Source organism: Pinus tabuliformis, chromosome 8, assembly GCF_031772625.1.
Source record: "Pinus tabuliformis cultivar Carrire ecotype Pingquan chromosome 8, CPIR1, whole genome shotgun sequence".
NCBI classification, from domain to species: domain Eukaryota; kingdom Viridiplantae; phylum Streptophyta; class Pinopsida; order Pinales; family Pinaceae; genus Pinus; species Pinus tabuliformis.
In genome coordinates this window covers 1,146,324,754-1,146,336,474 of record NC_142294.1, presented here as the reverse complement: position 1 = coordinate 1,146,336,474, position 11,721 = coordinate 1,146,324,754, and positions in this window count along the sequence as shown.

Genomic DNA, 11,721 nt, shown 5'->3' with positions numbered 1-11,721 from the left:
TAGCTACATTTATGTGCTTGATGAATAGCGTGTTGCATCTGTATTTGCACAAGTTTGTTATTGTGTTCATTGATGATATATTGGTATATTCAAAGAATTAAGAAGAGCATGCTGAGCATTTAGCAGTAATGTTGAGATTGTTGAGAGAGCATCAGTTTTATGCTAAACTTAGCAAGTGCAATTTCTTTCAGACTGAGGTACACTACTTAGGAAATGTGGTTTCCAAGGATGGCATAACAGTGGACCCATAAAAGGTAAGAGCTATCATGGAGTGGGAAGCTCCTAGGAATGTGGATGAGGTGAGATCTTTCATGGGGTTAGTAGGTTATTACAAGAGGTTCATCAGGAACTTCTTGTAGATTTCTTATCCTATCACATCATTGCAGAGGAAAGGTAAGAAGTTTAAATGGACATAGGAGTGTGTGGCCATTTTTTAGAAGCTCAAGCAGTTGTTCACACATGCAATAATGTTAAAGATTGCAGATCTAGATAAAGAGTTTTTAGTATGTACAAATGCTTGCAAGAGAGGAGTTGGTGGAGTCCTTATGCAAAATGGACAGGTGGTATGTTATGAGTCACGGAAATTGAATGAGCATGAGAAGAACTACTCGACACATGATCTTGAGTTGGAAACGATCATACATGCATTAAAGATGTGGAGGCACTATCTTCTTGGTAGGAGGTTTGTATTGATGAGTGATCATAGTGGTTTGCGTATCTATTTGACCAACCGAATCTGAATGGCAGGCAAGCTCGGTGGTTGGCCACGATCAGTGAGTTCGATTTTGAGATCAGGTATATCAAAGGTAAAGAGAATAGGGTGGAATATGCTCTTAGCAGGCGGATATAGGTAAATCACATAGCAGCTATGAGATCCTATGGGACAAATTTACAGGATAGGATCTTGCAGGCAAGTCAGCAGGATGGTAGGTATATGGAGATCATGCATAGGTTGCAACAGAGTCCAGGTACAGGCATAGGTAGTGATACAAGTATAGGTAGTGGTAAAGGTACATGTACATGTAGTGGTATAGGTACATGTGGTGGTACAAGTAGTGGTACATGTATAGGTATAGGTACAGGTACAGATGCAGGTGAATAGGATGTGGACTATCGTCTCACGATAGATGGATTGGTTAGATTTAGGGACAAGATATATGTGCCAGATAGCAGTGAGCTGAAGAAGGTTTTCTTGAGGAAGTTTCATTCGAAACCATATTAAGGTCAACCAAAGGTTATCAGAAGACATTGACAACAGTGAATAAATTCTATTATTGGCCGAATTTGAAGAGATACATAGCAGAGTTTGTGGCTAGGTGCTTCAATTTTCATTTGGTAAAGGAAAAGTGCAAGCATCCAGGTGGACTGCTATAGTTGATTCTGATTCCAAAGTGGAAATGAGAGGTCATTTCCATGGACTTTATCACAAGTTATCCGAGGACAATGAGACAACATGATTCCATCATGGTAATGGTGGACAGGTTGAAAAAAATAGCGCATTTCATTCCAGTGAAGTCAACATTCTCAGTGAGTTATGTAGCACAGGTCTTCAATAGGGATGTGGTCAGATTGTATGGAGTTCCAAAGAATATTGTGTCAGACAGGGATGTGAAGTTCACTTCCAATTTTTGGACGGATTTATTTGAAGGTTTGGGCATAGAGTTGGCCTTCAATACAGCTTTTCATTTGCAAGCAGATGGAAAAATAGGGAGGATCAACAAGATATTGGAGGACATTTTGAGGATGTATGTGATGCATCAACATCGGACCTTCCGCTGGTAGAGTTCGCTTATAACAATGAGTATCACGAATCCTTGAGAATGAGTCTATTTGAGGCATTATATGGGAAGAGTTTTAATACTCCCATTAGTTGGAGTGATCCAGTTAATAGGGTATTGATTGGACTGAACATGTTGGTAGACATGGAGCGAGAAATGCAGATAATACAAAAGAATTTGAAAGCAACACAATATAGGCAGAAGATCTATGCGGATCGGAATAGGTTGTTCAAGGAGTTCCAGGTTGGGGAATAAGTGTACTTTCGCAACAAACTGAAGAAGAGCTCCTTGCAGATTAGATCATGTGTCAAGCTGGAACCTTAGTTTTGGGGACCTTTTAGGATTATTGAGAGGATTGGGGCCAGTAGCCTATCGACTTGCACTGCATCCGACAGTGAAATTACATGATGTTTTCCATGTGTCATTGCTTAAGAAGTATGTTAAAAATGTTGATCATGTGATTGACTGGTTTGTATTGCAGGTGGATCTAGAAGGAGAATTCCAGTTGAAATCGCAATGTATTTTGCAGAGAAGTATGCTCATGCTATGGAACCAAACAATCGAGTAGGTTAAAGTGCAATGGAAGCACTTTGGGCCTGATGAAGCTACATGGGAGATGGCGGATCATACGCGGGCTATGTATCCTTCCTTATTCGCTGGTTGAGTGGGTGCTTTGGTATATGTATTTGGTACATATTTTGGTGATGTTTGGTATATGTACATATGTATATGGATGTAAATACCACCATGAGCTATGTTATAAAACTCCAATAAGCAGTATGAGTATCATGTCCTGATGATGTTATATTTGTTATGTTGTCATGTTGATTTCTTTCTCAGCGGGATGATCATTGTAAATACTGCAACGAGTTAAGTTATAAATCTCCATGGGTAGTATGTTTTGCTCATAGCAACCTTGTTGGTTGTAGGTGTTGTTGAACACCGAGGATGGTGTTCCCCCAACGGGGAGGGTTATGTAACAACCCTAGTGAAAACTCCATGTAATAAAAGTTAATAAAGTAAAAATAATAACAACGGTTGATAGGACACTTATTCCAAGTTGAATGTTGGGCAAAAGCATAGTGATGGGGATCACTGGTTATTGATTAATGGCTAAGGAAATTAGCAAGGGCAATGGAAAAGGATTTGGAAAGAAAAAGGGGAATTTTGGCACATTTATTTATGAAAATAATGGAAATGAGGAGAAAAGGGAGGGGAAAGGTCACAGGTTTCATGTGAGGAGGAAAACGAAGAAAAATAATGACATGTTTGACAAAATGCCTATCATGGATAGTAGGGGTCCAGTATAGTCCTTGTCAATGTTTTTTTAGATGTATCATTGTTCTGTCGTGTAAAATCATTTCTGAGCTTGTCATTGAGTTCTAGGTAGTGACTTGGGCTCTGTGCCTGAAAAAGTGGCACAAATCCTAAAGTCGCATGCACAGGTATGAGGAGAAAATTCCCTAGATGCATGCATACCCATGCTATGGGAGCATCTGGAGTCTCCTAGATGCATGCTTGTCCATATCAAGGGAGTGTCTGGAGTCTCCTAGGTGCATTCTTGTCCATATCAAGGGAGCGTCTGGGGGTTTAATGGTCTAAAAATTCAGTGGCACCTAGGGGCTAGTTATCTGAGTGGTTGGGATGGCTCCTGGGAGTTTTGTTGTTGATGTGGAAGGTATGTATGGTGTGTTTCCATCAGTCCAACTTCCTTAAACTGACACATAGGGAGTCGAATCATATCATAGTAAATTCACGTCACATGTTTACCCCGGTTGGTCAGTTACTTGGGTAGATGTGGGAGGAGGGTGTTACACTTGAACATTAAGTCTTTGCGATTTGGTTTTTCCCATCAATGGATCATCCTACAACTGATATTCCTCAATCTACATGGATATTTTATCAGTCACAATGTTGAACATAATCTTTCCTTGACATATGTCATCATCCTTCCCTGCCATTACCGTCGTTAGCAAACTTCGATATCATGATTAGTTAGAGTATTAATCAACCACTAGTCAATCTTTATCAATAACGCTTCAACATTTCTTCAGGTGCATACATAAAATATAAACAAAATATCATGCCATACCTTCTTTAACATCATTGCACATGTATTAATAAAAATCATATAACTATCAAGCATGTTTATAGATAAATGCCACTTTAATTGTTATTCCCTTCACACACGAGTCTATGTTGTTCTCCAAATAAAAACTATTACAACTATCCTTATTCTTTCAAAGGAAACTAGCATATTAGCTATGATCTTGTACATATCATTGTATAACTTTATTGAAAAGAACTATCCCCTCAATATATTTTCTTTGTGCATACTATTATGCTTTCTTTTCCAAAAGTATTAACACAATAGATTATATTATTATCCATGTGAATGCTTCTTTTCCAAACAAACCATCTTTTCCATAGGAGAGTTATTCCCAATGGCTATTATACACGAAAATATAAGCTCTATTTCAAACAAAACTACATAATAGTTATAATTTCTTGCATGCAACTACTTGAACTCTCCAACAAAAAATAACATGATAGCTTATTCTTCTTACATGTAAAGCATATATTTCCTTTCAACGGAAGCTAACTAAATCTTGCATGGAAACAAAACACATTTCTTTTCCAAGGGATAAAATGCATAACATCCATTCTTTCATGCATGCAAGAATTTTTCTTTTACCCAATAACTACACATATCTTCTCCCAAAAGAAAGCTAATACCATAGCTAATCCCCTTATGTGTGCAAATGCATATTCTTTTTTTCCAAAAGAAGGCTAAGAAAATAAATATTATGCAATTGCACCTTTATTTCCTCAATAAATATAATATCAAGACTATTTTTTTCCATACATGCAAGTGCATATGTTTCTCTAAAGAATCTTCCAAAAGGAAGCTTAATGTAACTGAGAAATGTGATTACAAGTTCTCCTTTCCCCTAATCTAATACAATAATGCATGCAAGGACATGTTTTCTCTTCTCTCTTTTTTTTAAGAGTTCTCACACAACAATACTCTTTTTTTTCTTTGCATACAAATATATATTTATTTTCCAAAGAATCTAACACACTAATTATTATTTTTCCAAAAGATAGCTAACTCACTAGCTATTATGTATGCATATACAAAATATTTTTCTATCATTTCACACATTAGATACATATGCAATATTTCCTCAAGAAATAGCATGAATAACAAATCCTTCTCAAATAACACAAACAATTATCTTTTATGCAAAGGCTTTATGTGAAATATTTCTCAAGAAAGTTACTTATCTCTTTCCACACAACTAGAGCTTCCCATGCATGTAAATTCACATATTCATTTCCAGTAGATGAAATATAATAAATATTATTCATATGCAGATAAACACATATTCTCTTTATGATTCCAACACCAAAAAGAAATAACAAGTGCATAAAAGGAAAGAGAACCTCCTTAAGCATATTTCCAAGAGAAAATACACTCGACCAAAACTTCTAATCCGAGGAGATATTGGTATAGTGAGACCATAAGTAAAAGCTATGCCTCCAACCCTTGCAAGTGTGTTCTCTACTATGACACTTTCCAATTGATAGCATATTGCATGACAATGGTGATCCGTCATGCTACAAACTAAAAATAATCTTTCTTCTTGGCATCGTCTCCAAAGGCACTTTCTATCCAACACTTCTCCTCCCCGCGTTCTCAAGTTCGGTTGTCTCTTATCCTCTCATGGACGCACAAAGATTCCTTTTCCTTCTACTCTAACTTTTGAATAAGGGGTTACTTCGTTGAAGTTGAAATAAAAAAGCATAATTCTATCAACCTTGTACAGAAAAATGGTTGAGCCGCACCCTGGGTAATAATTAACCAATTTCAAACCCTAGCTACCTCCTAAAGAAGCATAACGCTGTCAACCTTGTACAGAAAAATGGTTGAGCCACACCTTGGGTAATAATTGACCAATTTCAAACCCTAGCTACCTCCTATATGCACCCTACGTGAAGCCTTCTTTTTCTTGTTTTTTTTTCCATGGAGAAAGATAACTTCACATATAGTTACCAACGAATTCACAATGGTTCCTCATTTCAACAATTTTCGTTAAACCTTCAACGTGGTAATTAACAAAAATAATTTTATTTGTGGCATACAAATAACCAAATTCCTTTTTTTCTCCACTACATGGAGGGTTGATAATGGATCATAAGTTAAGTTCAAAATTGTTTGAAACCTAACGAATTCTTGATTCGTTAAACACAGTAAATAATAATAATATTCCAAAAGAATCATAAATTCCAATGTGTGTGTGACTTATAGGGATATTACAGTTAGAATCGACACGACGAGGGATATCAAATGAATATGGTCTTGTTTGCAGTGTTGGGAATCACAATTGTTGTTAGACCAAAACTCGCAGGTGTTAGTCAACGATCTCATCGCCAGAGATAAGGATCTACAAGAGGCAGTTAGTCCATGTCATGAAACACCTATCCAATGTCCAATAATATCACCCTCCCAACGTGAGTCGGTTGTGTATCGAACCCATAACCTATGCTCCGATACCAATTGTTGGGAATCACGATTGTTGTTAGACTGAAATCCACAGGTATTAGTCAACGATCGCATCGCCAGAGATAAGGATCCACGAGAGGCAGTTTGTCCAAGTCACGAAACACACAGGGAGCATTGCTTTATACAATGTCCAACATGCAGAAGTACCGAGCTTCTCATCTAAATTTTTCATAAAAAATAGGGCATCATGGCCACACCACATGAGCTCCTCATCCTTCTATGGTTTCTTGACTGATGGAGCTTCCAATCAATGTTATCCATAGATGAATATTAAGCACATTCAAAGTCTGATGTTTGCATCAATGACGATATCATTCAACAATAGATGTGTTATTTTGGTAAGCATTGGATTGTTTTGGCTTGGCAATTGGATTGGACCATCTGAAAATGAGAGGGGAATCCTCATCATCATCATTTAAACCATCCATTTTCATTCTACCCTTTTGATAAATTACAACATCAATTATTTGCCTCTTTGATAGATATGCTTCATCTTGTTTGGAGCAAAGAACTAGAATTTGAAGCACCCATCATGCCAACATCGCTTGCAACAAAGTGATATATAGATTCCAATCCTCATAAGGAAGTAGAAATTCAAATAAGGATTTTTATTTCTAAGTGTTGTTTCTTCCTTCAATTTACGTAGAAAAATAGATGTCTGAAAGTCATCAAGGCAACTAGCAAGTTTCTCACACAAATCCAAAGAACCATGGTCATTGTCCTCTAAGGTCAATTTAGCAATTCAAACACATGCATTGAAATTGATGTTCAAAGATGAATATGAGTTCCAAGTTTTATATAAGTCCAAGAACGAAAGATTAAGTATTGAAAGATAATGCACATCATTGGATAGACAAAACTTCTTGTCATAACAATGATTCATTCATGGACTGCATTAGGCGATAGTTAGGACATTTTCAAGGGTTTGTCTAAGCAATGCAATAGGGATAATTGTGAAAACTTTCAAAGCAAGGGGGGCCCAAAAATTTTAAATATACAGAGTGAAATTTTAGGGGGGGGGGGGTGTTGTAGCCAATACAACACCCCATTATAGGAACATTTAATTAATAAAATTGAACTTTATTTTAAGCTTTTGGTATTAGATAAAAAAGAATCAATGAAATATTGAAATACAAAACTTGTTGATGAATAAGGGCATACTTTATGGTCATTAATGGTGAAGAACATATGAAATATTTAGATGATTGCAAATTGGAATGATTGAACAAATAAGATATCAAAGAATGTCATGTTTTTAGAGAAGTTGAACACAATTACCAACTTGAGGAGGACTCTCCAAAGTTCTTATTTTTTTTTTAGAGATCGCATTTAATGGATGTTTTTACTTATATTCTGAAAGGTGGTGTTGTTGGTAGTTCCTTTCTCTTTTACAGTTAATCAAAAATTTAAAAATAAACCATGGAATTGAAAAGTTATGTTACCAATAATACTTTTTTTATGGAGTGGTGATTTTTTTTTTTTTTTTTTTTTAATAACAACTATTGTTGCAAATATCATCTTTACATCAACCCTTCATATTAAACTCTAATGCTACTAGAATTCCTCCTTTTTTCTATTAGAATTGCAACATATTTTGAATAATGAACTTTAAAGTTAATACTATTGTGCTCAAAACACTAAAATCAACCCCTGAAATCAAAAATAAACTTCACTAATAGCACCTTTTTTTGGTTTAAAATTACAATAGTTTCAAAATCATATTGTAAGATATTTTTATTAGTGCAAACAAAATTATAATAAAAAAATAAAAACAAAGGGATAAAAAATTAAAGAAAATAGAAAAAATGAGAAACTAAAAATTTAAAACATATTTTTAATTAAAGATTAAATAAAAAATAAATTTGACAAATAAAAAAAAAGTAGTACTTAAAAAAATAAAAAAAATGTATTTTATAAAGAAAAAAGAAGAAGATTATAAATAAATAAAAATAAAAAGAAAACATATATTATAAAAATAAAAATAAAAAATGTATTTTTAAAGAAAAAAAATTATAAATAAATAAAAATAAAAAGAAAACATATATTAGAAAGATAAAATTAAGATATAAAAAATAAAAAATATTAACAAAATATATATTTGGAAAAAAATAATACACTTTTTTTGTTATATTGGTGGAGGTTCTATTGTATAAATTTGACCGACACTCTTATTCATCAAGAATTCTTTTTATCACTGGTTTCTTTTTAAAATTTTCCTTCACATGACATTTGATTTTTAATTTTATCCATCATTTAAATATCATGTATTACATGTTTAAAATTATTACTTTTTGTTGTGAGTATAAAAATATTTTTTTAGTATAAGTTTCGTGTTTGGTAGTATACATTTTTAAAGTATGGCTTGATCATAACATATATATCTATGCTTTATATTACTTTAAAAATATCAAATAATTTATTTTTTTATCATAGAAAGGTTTTTTTTTTTTACTTTGTATTTAATTTCGTGAATGGTAAGGAGCTCACTTCTCTTTTTCTTTTCCTTAAACAAGAAAATTCTCCTACCTGCCTAAGGAGAAAAATAGAATTCCACATTAAAGACTAATTGTTTTAATTAATTAAATAAAAAAAAAATTGAATAATCATCTTTATCTTATTAGGTTATTTACTATGATTTTAAAGCATACTTTCACTCTCAATCAACCATTAAAATTTTATGAAAAAGCATGGCTTTAGAAATAAATAAATTCAAATTATGAGTATAATCGTTTTTGGGGTAAGTTATGAGACTCACAGGAAAGATTCGTTGTATAATTATAGCCTCTGGTATGAGACTAGAGAGGGTAATTATTTTGATGAATTAAATAATAATAAAAAAAAATTATGATTTAGCTCTTTATATTGAATAATCATCTTTACCTTGTTAGATTATTGCCAGAAGGCTTCTTATTTCAATTTAAGGTGGATGAGGATTGGTTGACTTTTTTAAATTTTTTGTAATTGACGGCCTAGATTGATTCTAGGGAATATGCTCAAAATATGCTTAGTTTGAATGCTTATCAAGAGTTGTAGTGTGTTACAAGTTTGTTAAGTTGCATTGACTTTTAAGATTATTCTAACAAGTTCCTCCATGATAAGTTCCTTATTATTATTTATAACATTCATTTATATATAAGAAAATTTATTTAGCAAAATGGTTGATTTTACAATACAATGTGTAATTTTTTTTCTCAAGTTAAAGTTGTCCCATAACCTTTTTATACATGGTTAATCAGGTAAATGTGTGCATGGGTAAGACATTCTTCCCGTTGCAATAGTTTTTCTTGTTATATTTATGAAGCCTTCAGCTATATCAATCACATTAATATTTTTAATGTGGTTGTACTAGTTTACAATGATTTTAAAGCATACTTTCAGTGTTACACAACCATTATTTTTTATGAATAAACATGACTTTAGAAATAAATAACTTCAAATTAACTCACAAGTACAATTTATAATGCTCCTCTTTAGACCTCTCCTCTCCTTTGGCTACAACTTTTCCTTTGAGTAACTTGGTAGCTTCATAGTCACTAACAACCTGCATACATTAAATAAAATTCATTAATATTAATTCAAATCAAAATAAATGAATCTTTGAGAAAGCAAAATTGTCTTACAGAAAATCTAAACTAGTTGAAAAGATTAAAACTTACATATTTTGCATCAAGAAGCAAGACTGTCTTACAGAAAATCTAAACTAGTTGAAAAGATTAAAACTTACATATTTTGCATCAAGTGATTGTGTTGTTGTGCTTAACTCAATTGATATATAGAAATGGATTACACTACTCTTACATTTCATAATGGATTTCCTTGAGCCTCTAAAAGCTTCATAATGACAAATACCATGGGAAAACCCATGAGTTGTCAAAACCGGGGGCTAAAAAACCGTCAATATTAAAGTATTAATTCTATTTTGTTATTTTATTTTAATAACTATGTAAAAAATCAAATTCTTCGTGGATTCAGAGGAAGAAAGGATGCCCAGACAGGTTAGAGAAGAACAAATCAAGGATGGAGTGCCATGGGCTTACTTTGATGGAGCCTCTCAAAACAACAAAGCTAGAGCAGGTTTAATCATCCACATAAATGAAAGACATTCTCTAAAAGCTTCCATAGGCTTGGGCAGTGGCTCAAATAATTTTGCAGAATTATCTCCTCTTAAGCTTCTTCTATGTTGGCTGATACACAGGAACATCTTCACAGTTCAGATTTTTGGGGATTCATTAAATGTTATCAAATGGACAAATGATCAAAGCAGCTGTCATAATTATATCTTGCATCCTTTATTAGAAGAAATACAACATTTAAAATTATCTTTTAATACTTTTTCTATTCATCATATCTACAGGGAACGAAACGACTCTGCAGACAAGCTTTCTAAAGAAGGTCTTCAACAAGATTTGGGCAGCTGGAGAATAGTGGAGGAAATCAATGGAGACATCCACCTCTCGGACCAGCCTCCTTATATTCAGTTTGCATGATCCTGGCACATAGCAGAACTGGTCATACTAGTTTTCTTTTTGTATACAGCTGAAAAGTCTTTCATCTGAAAAATCTGTTTTAGTCTTTTATGCTATGCATTCTTTTTCGTCTTGGGTTGCTTTCCTCGACAGAGGAAACCCGGGGAAAGATGCCAGCTGCTATTTTTGCTATCAAACATAAGGAAACTGTTGACTCTTTTTGACAATGCTGAGGAAGGGAGTTGTTTTTCCTCTCTTGAGGAGGCTCTGCTTAGGCTCATAATAGTTTTCTAGCAGGTTTTTATGATGTACTACAGCAAAAGGAAAGTTGCGGCATGTATATGTAACTTTTTATCATGGTTATAAAAAGTTCGTTTTTTTTCTCTGGACAAAATAAATAAATAAATAAATAAATAAATCAAATTCTCCATTTATGAAAAAATTATTATTAAAACTACTTTCTATTTTATAAAAAAATCAAATATTTTTATTATTTTATAAAAAATAAAAATAAATAAATATATATCTATATTAAATTTTAAATATACCTATCAAAATGACATTTAAAAAAAATAATAAAAATATTAATAAATAAAAATTAAAAAAATAAAATATTGGCCTCACCCCATTCATTTTGTCCTATGGCCTTTCCCACCTCATTCATTCTGTCCTGTGGCCTTTACCACCTCACTGGCCACTTACCCAAAAGAGTGGCGACCATTGCCCCCACCCCTTGTCTCGCTCCTCGCCCTACACCCCTTTTCCCACGGAGTTGTATTTCGTGCGACATTTTGGAGATTCCGGTGACAGAATCCGGCGGAAAAAATTGAGGTTAAATCTTGATTTGTATTATTTAAAATGGTTTTTTAACTGCATATTTGGATTCAGCACCCTGAAAACCCCTAGGACG